Source organism: Sabethes cyaneus, chromosome 2, assembly GCF_943734655.1.
Source record: "Sabethes cyaneus chromosome 2, idSabCyanKW18_F2, whole genome shotgun sequence".
Taxonomy (NCBI): domain Eukaryota; kingdom Metazoa; phylum Arthropoda; class Insecta; order Diptera; family Culicidae; genus Sabethes; species Sabethes cyaneus.
The window spans coordinates 89,831,707-89,845,410 of record NC_071354.1 but is presented as its reverse complement, the minus strand read 5'-3'; the positions used below and the strand labels follow the sequence as shown (position 1 = coordinate 89,845,410).

Sequence of the window (13,704 nt, the reverse complement as noted above, 5' to 3'; positions counted from 1 at the left end):
TGGCGCTTAGCGGTGAGCAATCGATTAGTTTACCGTTTTTTGTTTACTTTAATCCTTCGATTTTAACATTTTCGGTTCTTATTATCGATGCGTTGGCTGTAGGTATCATGAAGAATTTGTGAATTTATGAATCAATGAGCACAACTGGAAACCAACAAATCTCGGGTAATTTTTCAAATAGACCTATGTGACAATGAGAGATTCTCTTCGTGTCTCCTCTCCTCCGCTGTTTACGGCGATGCTAATGCATTTTAACACATCAGCTTTGCATGAATCAGTTGCCGGAGTCACTAGTTAGCTAAATGTTTTGAAAATTTTCGGAAGAGAGGAGACGTGAAGAGAATCTGTCATAGTCACATAGAACTATTTGAAAAATTAGCCGAGAAATGCTTTTATCATTAAAATGAGGAGTCTACTATACAGTAGTGTTCTACAGTAAGTCTAAGAGAGAGTTCTCATAGACATAGTTCTCTTGTGACGTGGCCGGCCCACCATAGGCTCCCAACTTTCGCCAGGTGTACGATGAGAATCTCTCCAAGTAGTGCCTGTTGCTCGTGGTTCATACGCCTGAGCCATTCTCCACTTTCCATTTGTACTCCGCCAAAAATATTCCGCAACACCTTTCGTTCAAATACGGCAAGTGCACGTATGTCTTCCGTAAGCAAAGTTACAGTCTCAAGTCTGCAGAGGACTACCGATCTCATTAGCGTTTTGTACATCGTCAAGTCTGTGCACCGACGTTTGCGCCTCCGTTGGTAGTCTTTCATAGAATGCCTTCGCCGTCCCAAGGTTTATAGTAATGATATCGTGGTCGTCTACGAAGGCAGGGAGTTGGCTGCTTTCGCCGAAGTTCGTTTCCCTCGTTTCAATGCCCGCTCGCCGGATCACACCTTCAATAGCAATGTTGAATAACATACAAGACAGCCAAGAAGACCCAACAAGACGAATCGGAGAGACTCGAGAGTGCCCCCAAAACAGGCGCGTAGCACATCACTCACTTCAGGTTAGCTTTGAACCTCCGCGTCAGTTTGTCCAGAAACCCGTTTTTAGGTATTATCTGCCATAGCTGTTCACGTTCGACTGTATCGTATGCTGCTCTAAAATTCTCTGGGGTTCCTTGGAGTTCAGGTTCCTTGGAAGGCAGAAGTCAAGCGGTTGAATCCAGCAGTCGAGCAGTTAAATTAAGCTGTTCAGTCAAGCAGTCCAACCGAACAGTTGAGTCGAGCAGTCGAGTTGGCAGTTGAACCGAGCAGTCTGGTCGAGCAGTCGAGTCAAGCGGTTCAGTCGAGTAGTCGAGTCGAGCAGTTTATTCGAGTAGTCCAGTCGAGCAGTTGAATCGAGCAGTTAAGACGAGCAGTCGAATCAAACAGTTAAGTAAAGCAGTTGAGTCGAACAGTCGGGTTGAGTGACTAAGTCGAGCAGTTTAGTCGAGTTATTGAATGAAGCTGTCAGTTAAGTCGAGCAATCAAATCGAGTAGTCTAATCGAGCAGTTGAATCGAGCAATCGGGTTGAGCAGTTGAGTCAAGCAGCCGATTCGAATAGTCCAATCGAGGAGTTGAGTCAAGCAGTTCATTCGAGCAGTTGAGTCGAGTAGTCCAGTCGAGCAGTGGAATCAAGCAGTTGAATTGAGCAGTTGAGTCGAGCGTCGAATCGAACAGTTGAGTCGAGCAGATAAATCATGCTGTCCAGTCAAGCAGTCCAGTCGAGTAATTGAATCGAATAGTCCAGTCGGGCAGTTCAATCGTGCAGTTAAGTCGAGCAGTCGGGTCGAGTAGTAAGTCAATCAAATGTCAAGCAGTCGAGTCCAGTAGTTAAGTCGAGTAGTCCACTCGAGCAGTTAAATCGAGCTGTTCAATCAAGCAGTCAAGTCGATCTATCCAATCAAGCAGTTGAATTAAGTCGAATCGAACAGTTCAGTCGAGCAGTTCAGTTAAGCAGTACAGTCGAGCAGTTGAGTCTAGTCAACCAGTTGAGCAATCGAGTAGTCCAGCAGTCGATCAGTGAGGTGACTGATAATAGAACCCGTTACTACGAAAGTATGACGTCCTGTCAGGGACCTGTTTTTAGTTACCGACAAGCGACTGTCAGAGTCCAGGTTTTCCTGTTTCGCTTATTAAAATACCCGCTGTTGGCAAAAGTCTTCGGCGTAAAGAAATTTACACGAATTTGTAGGAATTCCTTGTGTCTTGCCTTTATAGCCCAAGTAACAATTTGAGTTTTATTGTACTTTTATTGCGGTATTTATGACCAATTTTGTTCACCAGAAATGTAATGTAATAACACCAATATTGTTACTTGGGAGGTCAATGGCTCCTAGATTAGTGCAATATTCAGTTTGCTTTCTGTGAATCTTCTGCAAAATACAGCAGATGCTTCTTTAGCGTGGTGAAGATACATTTGAACAAATTTAATTTCGACGTAGGACTACGTCTTACGGCAAGGCTTGGCTGGATAGTGAGTCATTTCAAAAAATCTTTCTCGATAAGGTCAGGTTTTGAGTGCTAATAGCTAAGCGGTTTCCTGATCGATTTACATTATTTTTGCACCAATCGATCGAAACATCTTCTACGCGTTGGCTCAAATGAAGAATGATATTAATTCGTAAGTGTACACTATTGAAAAATTGAAAATAATTAGGTATTGTCCAACTAGAAATTCTCGCGTCCTGATTGGTTGGAAAGACGTCATCAAAGTTTGAACGTGTTTTTTGGAAAAAAGTGACAGAAACTCCCCGCCCAACAGGTCGAAGATTCTTTACAACGTTTAAACCTATACCAATTTGATATCTGTGCTTGGGAAGTACCCTCTTCTTCAACCGATGTTATCGTTTGAACATTTAACTTAGTTCAAATTGATGTCCTGAAAGTAAACAATTTTATTAAAGTATGAAACCACCCCTTTTCTTCAACCGAGTTTATTTTTAAACATTGAATGTAGTCTAAATTGATGTCCTGCAAGTGAAACATCACAGAAAAGTGAGCGAGAATCTTTTTCTTTTGCCAGATTGTATCCGTACTGGTACTGCAAGAATATGTTCGGAGCTGTTGTCTTACACGGAAACAGGGATGAAAGGATATTTGTACATGAGTCGTAACGCAGCAATTTCCAAAGCGAGGATATTTAGCAACTCTCTTATCCGGGAATAGTTTTGTGCGTTTCATTTGCTGCTTTGCGTCAGTTAGTTGCCTTCAATTCTTTACATAGTTTCATTAGTCAAGCAATTAATTTCAATTAATTAAGCAATTAATACATATGCTGCATCCTGCATGTAGCATGCATACATGAAGAATCTATTATTACAAGCATGGAAACATGCTACCATCGCTACACAGAGACTTCCGTAGTCCTGCGTCACCTATGTTGTAGTGTCTTGTCCAGTTCTGGGTGTAGTCCTTGTTGATACCACTAGGTCCTGGGATTGGATTGATCATATGGGCATCACCAGTTTTCTGATGGGTCTCATCGGTGACAAAATCACTCTCGAGCGCACAGGATGCCCTAGTACATTGCAGGCTCCGTTCTTAAAAACCAAATTAGTCCCCCGAAGCATTCATATTTAGGGACCTTTATCCTGGTAGGCATCTTTGCGACAGGCAAGTCGGGTTCCGATCTAGTTACCCCATTACTTGTTCACTCTTTTTGGCGAGTTCGATATGATAGTTCGTCAGCAAAAATCCGTCACTAGCGAAGTTATAAAATAAAATAAGATAGAAATAAGGAACTTCTTTCATTGGTGCATTGAAAGAGTAAACATTAGTAATTATTGTAATTATATATAAATCTTTATATATAAATCTATAAATTAGTATAATTTTCCATTTTAAAATAAACCAGTTTTTCATTTTTCATATATAGTTGAGGGTCTACTTATGAAAAGTAATAGACATAATTATAATAACATTAATTAGAAAATATTATACCATTCAATCACTGCATAAGAAACACGTTCTTCATGAAACTGATATTGCCTTGCCGCTTCTAATCGTACTCCGTAAATCTACCAATGAATGAAGCAATAAAACTAATGGCCTCGTAAAAGATCAATTGCTTTAGTTTGTAGGACCCAATTACTTCCAACTCATTAATTTGTAAATGCACATAGATTTACACAAACATGATGTTAATGGGATGCTCGTGTTTGCTGGCGTGTCCGAAGAAGCACGTTCTCCCGCTTCCATCAGGGTCGTTATCTATCCTGGCAGGTGAGCCGGAGAGTGCATAATCCTGGAAGATTCAATGCTGTTGTGCTGTTTGCTGTGCCTGTGTTGTGGACTGCTCCGCCGAATAGGGCTCCAACTTTGCGCACCTTGTCGAGTATTGTGCCTCATCGCGTTGCAGTGTTTGCTTTTAATCCTGGGCCATAATTCACTCGAAAGCTTTTCGTTTGGTGATGGATCCCTGTCAGTTGACTGATGATTTCTTCGGCAGCCATTTAGTTCTGCCTCGGCATGACACAGTCCGGTTCTTTAGATTCCAACTGGATGGGATTTGCAGAATGTCCTAAAATTTGATTTGATATTGAATTGTTGATTTTTTGGAAATATTATCCAGTTTGACACATTGATGTTTCTTGGTATTGTTACTCAAATACTAAACAGGTAAATTCAGTTCTTATTATATTGTGAATTTTGAAATCATCCACTCGAGTAATTGGTAATTTTAATGGCGACTTCTCTAGTCCAGCATATTCATGACACAGAGTCGTTCAAATTCTGTCTGTGTGTCGTATTAGCATCTCCATAAATCACTACAAAAACCAACTCCAGGAAGAGTTATGCCTATTGCACGGCTACGGACCATTAAAAGTATTCAACGAAGGAACCGGTAATGGAGGTCGGAAACGTGTTTCCCATTCGTGCTCACCTGAGCTGCCTATCCGCAGTGGCAATAAATTCATAGTTCCAGCATCGTCCTCGTACCGGCATTATGGGGATAGTTCCATCTGATGCGAAGTGAACGCTAAATCATTCATTTATTCATCAAACATCAGAGAAAAACTTCACCCACAGAATCACAATGTTGGAAAGGATTTCATCGCTTCTACCCGTTTGCCTCTGTCGTTAGTGCCTCGCGATCCGTCCCGGCGTCAGCAGGGGAATATGCGTGTCAATCGAATCCGGTCACAGCGTCTGAATCGGCATCAGCATCATTTTATCTCCGGCCTTTGCAGCTCGGGTTATCCTGTTCAAAACGTACCGACGCAATGATGTGTGCTATGCAGGATATGACCGGAAAGCCTAACAGCTAATATACTTGCTCTCTGACTCGAATCACACTTTCAAAGCTGACAGGTGTGGATTTACCGGGCTTTATACGTGATGAGTAAACGATTTAACTGGGAGTAACATGCGTTTTATTGGTTAGAATTGTAGTTCGTAATACCCAAGCGGTCGGCCGTCATACACTTTTAATTTTGATTTGACATGATTTGAAATTTTATGCGTGCAGATTTAACGCATGATGGCTTGAATTATATAGCGCATTTTCCTCTAAGCTTCTAAGTATGGTTGATATGAATTATGGTGATCATCACTTTGATGTTTGACTATCATGCGCGTTTTCAGTTATAAATCAAGCCGAAAGCCGCTCTATGATATGTCTGAATTTTAGTTGCATTTCCAAAATAGTATGTAAGCTCGGTTAATTCGTTTTAGCATATTAGTGGAATTCTGTTAGCTTCTGAGAATAAAGTCAAAGAAGTGTAAATAAATTCATTCACAATAAAAAAGTATGAAGGTCTGTGTCCAAGGGCACGAACGCTGCGCTAACGTAGAATAGTTAAAAACGCTATTTATTACGCTTTGATGTAGGGGAAGTCGTCTATGCTCGGACACTTTAAGGTTTTAAGATAAAACACAAAAATACCGGCTTTATTACTTCTATTTACACTTTAATGTAGAGAGAAACAATATTATAAGCAAACAATACAAAGCAACAAAAATTGCGCTGCAAGGTTGATTTTGAAAGTAGATAGTATTTTGAGTACAAATTAGCTCAAATCGAAAGCTGTCCTCAATGCTCGGACATGATAAACTGATCTATTAAAACCAGCATCAATAGAAGAAAAAGATCCTAGGACAATGTAAAACTCCAGTACAGACCTTGTGACTTCAGTCCTGGCAGGTTTGCTATATAAATGTTGAATAGAGTTCTATTCACATAAATTTTTTGTTGAGAGTACTGGTAATGTGAAATGCATGCAAAACTGTACGCGGCAACTCCATTTACTAGGCATAACGATAGATTGACATTTTTGCTGATATTTGAATGCAAGTTTTTCCTGACTTTTTCTACGTTTTGCATTGCTTAACTAGTTTCATTTTACATAGGAATCAAAGATATAGCAATTCTACATGAAGTAAGTATATTTTGCTGATTACTTTACTGTCCGGTCATAGAGGACACGACACAGATTCACAAAATTAAGTTTTTTCTTAAAAATCTTATATTTTCATATCAAATTTAAACTGTTTCAAACAAATAACTTTATCAAGCCAACGTTCAGAAATATCGCATCGCATTTATTAAAAACATTTACAACTGCACTTTTATGAAATGTACTCGATTCCCTCTGTTTTAATGGATGAAACGTTCGACAGTTCTCATTTGTTTACTTTTTGACACAAAGACATCATAATTGGGATACCAAGAAACTTTGCAATTTACTATTGTGCCAAGCTTTCCGAATATTTTTATCAATGTTTGTTTTCGAGAAATCCTAGTGTCCGGCCATAGCGACTGTCCGGCCATAGATGACTTCCCCCTATACTTGTTTTTCAACTGACATGTAAAACGATAATCAATATTACGTAGTTTTTTTCCTGTATGGACTCCTCACTGCAACCAATATTGTTGATCTATTGTGATATCGCCCGGGTGTTTGCTGTATAACCCGCACTGCATTTAGTTTTGCTATAAATGCTATTGATTGAGCGATATGTTTATTGAATTTTATGCGTGCTTGTGTGTAATTGGGTACCCTTCCTTGAATACTTTTCTCTACTTTGTCCTCCTTGTTCCACATGACAGCGCGCTGTGTCCAATTATAGCCATCCCTGGCGCAGCTAAACCAGTGCATTTTACTATAAGACTCATTTTTGCACTATCAATAGGCCTTAGCGGGATAATATAGAATCACTGACGAACTGACAAGACACATAGAAGAAAATTCTTCAAAAACCATCGTCCTACACATTTTGCTTGCACACTAGCGCCCTCTGTTATGCATGTTGCGGAGTAGCTTGCATTTGCAGGGTTTTATACTGAAGTTTTTTTTACATTTGCAGGGTTTTATACTGCAGGTTTTTTACATTTGTATGGTTTTATACTGGAAACTCGAAGCAACTCTCGAGCGCCGCGGTGTGGCCATGTTGCGAAACATGCTTTTTTGAAAAATAAGTGGTTTTTGAATGGACGATGGAATTAACGCGAGTGTCTCGTCTGTTTGTCTGTGATAGAATTCAGCATGAAGGAAGGGTGATGAGGGGCCTGAGAATAAACCCATGCTAAAGTTACTTTGACATCGAATAGCCTAATACTACTAAGATTCAAATTTGCCTTTTTGTCGGATGGTTTGACCACTGCGACCATTATTTTGATCTATTGTGGTAAATTCGAACCCATGACCATTCGCTTCTCAGAACAGACTCGATAACCTTGCGGCTACAGAGCCCTCTATTACGCAGGTTAGAAGATTTTCAATTAATATCGTTCTAAGTACACTGGAGATTTTCTTGGAACTCTGCTTCTCAGTTATTTTTTATACTGTACAGCAATTAAATCATAAGCTTTTAAGAATTTCATGGCTAGTCTTTAAATAAACACTGAAAATTTGTGCCTCATATCACATGCAAGAAAATTCCATTTACCACGTTTTTTCCAGTATTAGAAAATTTGTACTCACCTGAACTTAATTACTTATTCAGGTCAATGTGCTGTAGAAAACTCGATTAGCATTCAAATTCACATGAAAAATAAAAATTTAATTCGTCGCAACGAAAAACATCACTAACTTGTTATAATTTTGGACCATTACGGCACCGGTTCTAGTAATTAATAGCGATGTCACATCGATAAATCGAAACATCGTTTATCAAAGTTACCTTTGATTAGAAATACTCAGAGTATTACTCTGATGCAAGCTTTACTTTACTGATTACAACTAATTTTTGATAGTCATGTTCTTGTCCGTGTTGCGCAGCCCATACTCGTGTGGTCTGATTTTCTTACACACGTGTACTCATTCTAACGAACACGCCGGCATAAGCATCCCTTTAAAACTCCCGCTATTATTTCTTCATGCATTGCAACGCGTTTTTGGGACTGTGTGTTTAACTAACAGCTACAGTCGTGGTTCGTCGTTGCACCCCGATCTGCTGATACCGATTACTCACGACGGTTCCTACTCCCGCCCGTGAGTAGAATCGGTGAAAGAAGAAAAAGTAATGCAAAAGTTGTATCCCAGTCCCAGAGCGCCACCAGCCTCATGGGCAGCTGATTCCCCACGAATTTTTTGACGCGGGAAAAATCTGTGCAGGAAGGCGATGTGGGGATGTGCGTGCGCGAGTGGGTGGGCAGCATAATGTCACCACCGGCGGCTGTATCTTTTACGCCTGCGTGTGCAGGTTAAGCGTTGAATGCTATGTTTCTCAAACTCTTCTGCGTGTGACTAGGCATGGTTGATTTCTCGCTCGATTCGCGACATCTTGTGATCAGTTAAAATTAAATAAGATTATCACCCCTATTCTGTATTTTGAACTTGTTTCGAACAACCCGTTTTGCCCATTTGATTTTGCTGGCGGAAATTTCGTTCGAAAAACCAATCCGTTCGAATTATATAATTATAGAATAGCGGTGTATGGTATCATTGATTATTTTGTCAATTTCCTACTATTGGCCCTTTTATGACTATTTAGACTACTGTGATAATTATTTAATGCAACGTACCGCATTTTGCACTGTTAATCTGACATAGAGTGGCTTTTAGTTTGATCTACTAATGAGTTTGACTTCTTTTGCCTTCTTCCCCATCTTTTCACTTCATTTTCTTTGAGCGAAATCATGTGCGAGATTCGACTGTGATAATCGTGTGAATCGGCGTAGTCTAAATAGGGGCAAATGTCGCAGTCAGGGTTGCCACATGCACAGATTATTCTATGTTTAACAGATATTTGAAAGAAATCGCCTGTACAGAATCTGTATGCATAGAATACAGATATTCGCCAAATTACAGAGATTAAACAGATTTTTGAGTTTTTACATGAGAGTGAAAGAGACGGAAATAGTCAGCAAAATGACTCTCTTTTTTTCACTCTCATTGTTTTGCATTGGGCAGATTTTTGCACAGATATTTTACCTTGCCATACAGATTGTCAGATTTTTCCAACAAAAACTACAAGGTATACAGCCCTAAGGGTTGTACGAAAGGATGACGTAGGACTACATCACATCATTACTCGGGTAATTTTTCAAAGAGACCTATGTGATAATGAGAGATTCTCTTCGTGACTCCTCTCTTCCGCTTTTTATGGCGATACTAATGCATTTTAACACATCAGCTTTGCATGAATCGGTTGCCGAAATCACTAGTTAGCTAGGTAAATGTTTTGAATATTTTATTTTCTATGCATTTATGTAGCCGTGAGAAGCGAAAGAGAGGAGTCGCGAAGAGAATATCTCATTGTCACTTAGGTCTATTTGAAAAATTACCCGCGATTAGATCAAAGACTAATGTTAACTGAATTTCTGGCATATGTTTGTTTACAAGAATCTGCGAGTGCCATTGTTTAAGTGAATGTTTAAACGAGAAGAGCGAATTATTCAGATTCAATTCTTCATTGAACGCAATGGTGACTTTGAAAATACGTGGACGGGGGTTCATAAGTACAACGCCTGCAACCATTGAGATATAGAGATTTATTTTAATCACTTTTAATCTAAATCACTTGTGTGCAACATAAAAGTTGAAATAGTAATGAATGACCAGCCCACAGAATATTGTATTAAATATGATTATGCGTAGCTTGACATGTTTCAATAATCTTACTTAAACTCGTTTGTGGCCTTTAAAAGGGCCATTGGTTACAAATCACATGAAAACCAAAGCACGTTCATCGCAAATATGACGTGCCATTCGAATGTGCTTCTCTTTTGAAATGAATGGCAACAGGCACGTAAGTTAGCGACGTCGTTTAACTGTCTTTTGCTCCGAGAAGGTTTTACTAGTTTAATTTCAGAACTCACCGCTTATTACATAGCAGAAAATATGGCACATGCGCAAAAATTTCTGTTTTATTTTTACGGGAATCCTTATCTTCTTACCACAGGGGTGAGGGGTCTCAAACCATCATAAAATAATTTCATGCCTCCAAAAACCTCCACATGCCAAATTTGGTTTCATTTGCTTGATTACATCTCGAGTTATGAGGAAATTTGTATTTCATATGTATGGGATCCCCCCTTCTTCAAAAAGGCGAAGGTTTTAATTCATTATAAAAAAAAAAATACTTGCCTCCAAAACCCCCACATGCCAAATTTGATTCAATTTTCTTAATTAGTTCTCGAGTTTTGAGGAAATTTGTGTTTCATTTGTATGGGAGCCCCCCTCCTGTTAAAAGACGGATGGGTTTCAGTACACCATAGAAAAATTTCCTGCCTTCTAAAATCCCCACATGCCAAATTTGGTTCCATTTGCTTAATTAGTGCTAGAGTTATGAAGAAATTTGTTTATTATTTGTATGGAAGCCCCCCCCCCTCTTTGAATGGGAAGAGGTCTCAGTACACCATATAAAAAATTCTTACCTCCAAAAACCCCCACATGCCAAATTTGGTTTATTTTGCTTGATCAGTTTTCGAGATATGAGGTAATTTGTTAACTATTTGTATGAGAGCCCCCCTTCCTAAAGAGGAGAGGGGTCTCAATTTACCATAGAAAAATGTTTTGCCTTCTGAAACCCCCATATGCCAAATTTGGTTTCATTTGCTTGATTAGTTCGAGGTTTATGAGGAAATTTGTATTTAATTTGTATGGGAGCCCCCCCCCCCCTCTTAGAAGTGGAAGGGGTCTCAGTACCATAGAAAAAATTCCTACCTTCAAAAAACCCTCAATGCCAAATTTGGTTCCATTTGCTTGATTAGTTTTCGAGTTTTGAGCAAACTTGTGTTTCATTTGTATAGGAGCTCCCCCCCCCCCCCTCTTACGCCCTCCATTGTTATCTTACCCCCTCCCCTTGCTGATCATTTTATCTATCCAACGACATATAAATTGTTCAGTTCCATTCAGTAGTTTACTAGTTATTAGCGTTTGAAATCTTTCATTCAAACGTTACACTTCTATTTTCGTTTTCACAAAGTGCTGCCCAGTCTCAGTATAGTAAACAAAGACGTAGTCCTACGTCAAAATCTAATCATGAAAAGTTGAGGTTTCGAGCGCTAATAACTCAGTCAGTGATTTATTGACCGATTTTCAATGTTTTTGCTCCGATTTATCGGCAAATCTTCTACGCATCGATTCGCATGAATGAATAGGATCAAGTCTTCATTGCAATAAGCATAAATATCAAGCACTGTCAAGAATTAACGAGTCCACCAATCCTAAGTGAGCACACATAATTACTTTTCAGGCCCGTGAATGTTCGCAATTTGATGTTCTTTTAACCGACATAGTTTTTAACTGAAAGGTTATTATACTCCAAGGCGATTGAATAATATTTTGATTTATTTTCCAGGAAATTGTATAGTACGTATCTTACTTCTTACTAACTTTTTTGTGTATTTGTTTATTTATATTACTAGCTGACCCGACAAACTTCGTATTACCACAAATTAAACTGTGCTGTATATAAATCGTGCATCTCGGATGACCTTTGTCACAATCTCTAGTTTTGCAAGTTTCTGAGGAGTTCAACCTTAGATGATTCATTTTGGCAGTTACGTATTTATGACAGCATGGGTACACTAAAGAATCTGACTAAAGAAAAGACATTGGAGCTCAGTCACTCGCGGCCTCCTGTCATTATTAAACCTGATTTGCTCAACGATGATTGTTGTGCGTGACTCTATTCAAAGTTGCTAGGAAAAGTTCGAACAATATTTTTTCTAGTTCAACATGTAGGCGATTTTATGAACTGTACGATACAAAGGCTCTAGCCGGTTTTCCATACAAAAAATGCTCCGGACCTAATTAAATTATGCAATGATTCAAACAAAGTACATGACCTGAGGAGCATTTTGGCAAATTTTCAGATCATTAGACGCCATCTTGAATCAGTAATGGCTGCTAGAGTGAATTTCATTTTTCGCAGTTTACTCCGAAACCAATTATCATAAGAATTTGAAAAAAATCACAGATGTCATACTCACTGCAGGACACATTTCCATTGTTTTTTGGAAATTTTCCGATGCGAATATCACAGTAAAAAAAAATCTAAAAAAATTTCAAGAGCATTTTTTCCAGTGTTCCAAAGATGGCGCCGCCTATTTTTTTCTATCAAAAAAAAAATGTTCAATCAAATGTATAAATAATAGGCTTTTTGTAGATTTTTAGAAAATGTGGCGGTCAAATTTTCTTTTGAAAAGTTCAATATTAAAATTGCTCTTATATGTAGTTCAGGAATACGGCAATAGGTTACTAAACCAACACACTGCTTACACTACTGGTAATTTATGATGGCTGGCAGTGCTTTTGAACTAAGAATTGTGTTTGTATTTGAAATTTTATGTAATTTTTACAATTTCACAGTAAAAAAATTGAAAAAATTACAAAAATATTAATGAACATTTCTTTCAGTGTTTCAAATATGGCGCCGCGATTTTTTCATCAATAGATTACGAAATCGATTGTGAGAATTATATATTTTTCGATTTTTATTGACCAAACTCGTGACTTTAGTCATGACCTTGAAATGCGGTCAGGCATATATTAATATTTTTTTGAAACGATGATTCTACAATTGATGAAGGGACGGTAAGGGAAAGTAATGAAGAAGGATTTTTTCGGGAATGAAGGGGAAGGGTGGAAAGGAAGGGGGGGGGGGTAATAGGTAGCTATGGTTAACAAGTTGTCGTTGTGACTCCTATCTTTTGTCCAATGCTGGAAGGTGCATGGGTCGATTTTTATTGTAAAATAAATGATAACTTGAAAGATTATATATTCTAAACTTTTAGCGAGCGATTTTTTTCAAATTTTTATGATAATTGGTTTCGGAGTAAACTGCGAAAAATTAAATTCACTCTAGCGGCCATTACTGATTCAAGATGGCGTCTAATGATCTGAAAATTTGCCAAAATGCGCCTCAGGTCATGTACTTTGTTTGAATCATTGCATAATTTAATTAGGTTCGGGGGCATTTTTTGTATGGAAAACCGGCTAGAGCCTTTGATTGCCTGGTGTTTTCGTTAGGCAGCACGGATCGATTTCGTGATGATACGATGATATTTGTTGCCGTTTGCTTGCAGTCATTATTTTCAGTCGCGTTCATCGACTGATACTCCGCAAGTTTTCGAGCAAAAGATTCAGGAGGTTTCATCGAGATTCATGCGCACTTGGTTTCGACGAACCGAAAATGAGTTACCTGTCACTTCTTTAGTCAGATTCTTTACTATTACCCTTTAAGTAACAATGTTGTTACTAAAACAAGAATTTTCCGTTATTGCTTTTAAAATAATAGTTTTAAGTTTTGGGTGTAGTTTAGTATACATATTTT

The 13,704-nt window shown here is 38.6% G+C and overlaps 1 protein-coding gene across 1 annotated transcript in view; it reads left to right on the top strand.

Annotated features, from left to right (window-relative positions):
• LOC128735675 (uncharacterized) overlaps nt 1–13,704 on the top strand; it is a 92,677-nt gene that overhangs the window by 24,539 nt on the left and 54,434 nt on the right. The window lies entirely within an intron of this gene.